General features: G+C 43.7%; 1 long non-coding RNA gene across 1 annotated transcript; it reads left to right on the top strand.

The window, feature by feature from the left end:
• The first annotated feature begins 1,856 nt into the window (after nucleotides 1–1,856).
• On the top strand, nucleotides 1,857–3,394 carry LOC138094862 (uncharacterized). The gene is made up of 3 exons (XR_011146289.1): nucleotides 1,857–1,975; nucleotides 3,207–3,247; nucleotides 3,335–3,394. It is a non-coding gene; the product is annotated as an uncharacterized lncRNA (long non-coding RNA).
• The last annotated feature ends 546 nt before the right edge of the window (nucleotides 3,395–3,940 follow it).

Raw genomic sequence — 3,940 nt, forward strand, 5'->3', positions numbered from 1 at the left:
AAGATCCCCTGGGGAAGGGAATGGCAATCCACTCCAGTATGCTTGCCTGGAGAATTCCATGGACAGGGGAGACTGGCGGGTAACAGTTCATGAAATTGCAAAGAGTTGAATATGACTGAACAAGTAACACACACACACACATGTGCACATATACACACACATGCACATACACTCTAAAAGAGAGGGGGAAAAGCTTCATAGGTATGAAGAGAAGCCTGGCTTTCTGGATGGAGCTCTTTTCCACAGGGACAATTGTGGATTTGGAGAGAGAGAAAGAAAGAGAGAGAGACTGAGGATATAAGGAGAGTCTGACTATAGAACAGAAAATAACGGAGAGTAAGACAAAAAGGGAGAAAAAGATCAAAAGACAACGTTGCCGTCCCTTATCTGCTGTTGAATGAAATGTAACACGTATTTGTTGAGAACCAACAGTGCCTGCTCCAGTTATCTCTTTCTGCATGACAGATTCACCCTGACATATACACACATAAAATCACAAGACATTTTATATTATCTGTCATGGTTCTGAGCGTTTGCAGGGTTCAGCTGGGTGGATCTCAAAGAGCCTTCCAGAAGGAAGAGATGGCAGAGACTGCAGTGACCGCTGAGACCGCCTCGCTCACGGGTGTGATGGTTGATGCCGGCCCTTCTCTGCTGCGTCGTCCACTGGGACTATCAGCTGGAGCGCTTGCTCATTCGCTGTGACCTGAGCTTCCTGACAGCCTTGCTCTTATGCTCCTTTCCTGGACACTCAGGGTTCTAAAGACAGCATCCCAAGAGAACAAGGCAAAGGGTGGAACGTCCTTTCCTGTCCTAGCCCAGGCACATCTATCACTGGTCCACCAGTCACTCAGGTCAGCTCAGATTCAAGGCGAGAGCACATAGTCCCCTTCTCTGGATTTGAAGAGTGTTAGCAAGCTTGTGGACACCTCTTAAAATGGCTGATCTCTCATCATAGCATTCCAGTCTCCAGGAGCTTCCTGTCTAGTTGGAGTTATAAAAAATTCAATGAGGTAATTAGTGAAAAGGAATGAACTATCTATTCTCTAGGTGAGCAAGGTAATAGGGAAACAAGTACCAAGTGATAGACAAGATGAACACTTGCCTACAGAAAGGCCACCAGCAGAGTGTGATTAGGGAGGCCCGTGGCAACGTACGATTTGGGGAGATTTGAAAGATAAATCAGACAGCAGCAGGTGACATTCCCTAACTCTGAACTGGGTGTGCGTGCCAGCTTTATTTCAGCGCAAATGTTTGTCCTCGGAATTTCATTCTCCAGTAGCTTTTCTTTTCTTCTGCTCCACCGTGATTCCACTACTGTCCTTTCTTTCAACGACTTCACTCTTCTGTGTTCTGTACCTTCTGTGGGCCTAACAATCTTTCCATCCCTTCATCTCCCCCGGCAGCACTTCAGCTTTCCTTTCTGTGCGTGGAAAAGACTTGCTTCTTGTTCTGTTTCCTCGCTACCTGCAACCGCACCGCCATTTTTCAGACCAAAGCAACGAACCTGCTTTTCCTTGTCCATTCTCCACCTGACTGTTTGAAATATGTGTTTTCATTTTGGTTTCCTCTTTGACGGACTCTTGCCTTCTGCAGTGATGTCTTATATTCCATGTCGCTCATGCCTTTCTTCTCCGCTCTGCCTTGTCCATCCTAGGAGCCATTAGCTCAGCACGTAGTTATGGGGCAATGGCCTGAGTGCAGTGTTTAGCATCTCCATCAATACGTTTTTTTTTTTTTTTTAGAGAGAGATTTTTTTTTTTTTAATTTGGACCATTTTAAAAAGTCTTTTTAAAGTTGAATTTGTTACAGTATTGCTTGTTTCATGGTTTTTTGTGTTTTTTTTTGCTGCAAGGCACATGGAATCTTAGCTCCCCAGCCATGGATGGAACCTGCTTCCCATGCATTGGAAGACACAGACTTAATCACTGGACCCCCAGTGAAGTCCCAGCAATACAGCTTTGACATCTTCAAGGTGAGGTCTTACTCTACATGCAGCGACTTTCTGGTGGGGTCTGCTGTTCAGCTAGAATTTATATCTGCTGTAGAAAACTTAGAATGCATAGAGAAGCAAACATAAGCGGAAAAATGTGTATTTAAACACTGTTAATACCTTGATGTGGGTCTTTCCCATCTTTTTGCCACATATTTTTGGTTTTTAGTTACAAAAAATAAAATTATTTCTTAGATGGACGGTGCTTTCCTCCAGGCCATTTACTGTTTTGTAGATCAGTTGTTAGAGAGCTCTAGCCCTAGCTAAGTGGACAAGGGGGAATTTCAGGCCCCAGCTGGGTTACACGGAGGTGGGATTACAGAAGAAGGTGGTTTTGCAAGAGACAAGTAAACGAGACACAGGGTGAGAAGCACAGGAACAAATGGAAGGATGCTAGAGGTACTCCTTGTAGCTGACACTGACATGCAGGGATTTTTGTGAGATAGTCTTTCTTCTCACTTCAAATCCTTCTTCAGTGAGGGAGCAGTGTCTGCTAGATTGTGATATTTTCTTAGAGGCCAGAGCAAGATGAACTTTTTTTGTAACCTGCTTTTTCTACCTTATAGCAATCTTGTATATATCATCCTATATTCTCCTAGATTATAATTTTGGTGACATCACAGTGACCACAATGGATGTCAGTTATTTATAGGAGAAGGGGAAGACCCTGCTTAAGCTCTGGTATTAGATAAGTACTGAGTTCAAATGCCTGTGTTGTGTGATTTGGACCAATTATTTAAACACTCTTGTGTCTCAGAGTCCTCATCTGTAAGATGGATAGAACATTATGGTTAAGTGACAAAAGGAACCCAACATTCCAAGTACATAGCAATAATAGTCATTCATAAAATGATATAATAATAATAGTTTATTAATTAATAAATACTAATAATAGTAAATCCTCTATTACTGCTCATGTAACAATTCCTATATTTTTTAACATTGTAAACAAAGCTGCAATGAATATACTTAAAGCCAAGCATTTATGCATAATTACTCCCTAAGTGGCTCAGACGGTAAATGAATCTACCTGCATTGCAAGTGACCTGGGTTCAGTCCTGGGTTGGGAAGATGCCCTGAAAAAGGGAATACCCACTCAATATTCTCGCCTGGAGAATCCCTTGGACAGAGGAGCCTGGCAGGCTAGTCCATGGGGTCACAAAGAGTTGGATGCAATGAAATGATTAACACTTTCACTTTTCATCCCTTGAAGGAAGGGCCTCATCAGATCAAAGACTGTGGTCATTCAAAAAGGTAAAAAAAATACACTGTCGTTGCTTTTGCTGCATCTTCTGAGTTGTGCACATTTCAGTCGTCACCGTTTCTTTTTCTCGCCCACAGTTTCAGAGACAGCATGTCTCTGATCCAGCATTTGCCTCTGGCCACCTTCCACCAAAATGAAGACAGTGGCATGTCTGACGCTTGAGCTGGGGTTCTGGCAAGAAGATTTAGCTCATTCATTGAGTTATTCACTTGCATGCCAGGTACAGACTAAGTGTATATGTAGGCTGTGTAGACTAGGTTTATATTTTCAGGGCTGATTCCAGTGTTGCTAATCATGGAGTAGACTTTGAAACTTTGTAGGAAGAGTCTCAGACAGTTCTAAGGAAGTCAGATACTGACCAAGGCTTCAGTTCAGTTCAGTTCAGTCGCTCAGTTGTGTCCGACTCTTTGCGACCCCATGAACCGCAGCACACCAGGCCTCCCTGTCCATCACCAACCCTGGAGTTCACTCAGACTCACATCCATCAAGTCCGTGATGCCATCCAGCCATCTCATGCCTGTCGTCCCCTTCTCCTCCTGCCCCCAATCCCTCCCAGCATCAAAGTCTTTTCGAATGAGTCAACTCTTCGCATGAGGTGGCCAAAGTACTGGAGCTTCAGCTTCAGCATCATTCCTTCCAAAGAAATCCCAGGGCTGATCTCCTTCAGAATGGACTGGTTGGAT

Source organism: Capricornis sumatraensis, chromosome 19, assembly GCF_032405125.1.
Source record: "Capricornis sumatraensis isolate serow.1 chromosome 19, serow.2, whole genome shotgun sequence".
Taxonomy (NCBI): Eukaryota; Metazoa; Chordata; class Mammalia; order Artiodactyla; family Bovidae; genus Capricornis; species Capricornis sumatraensis.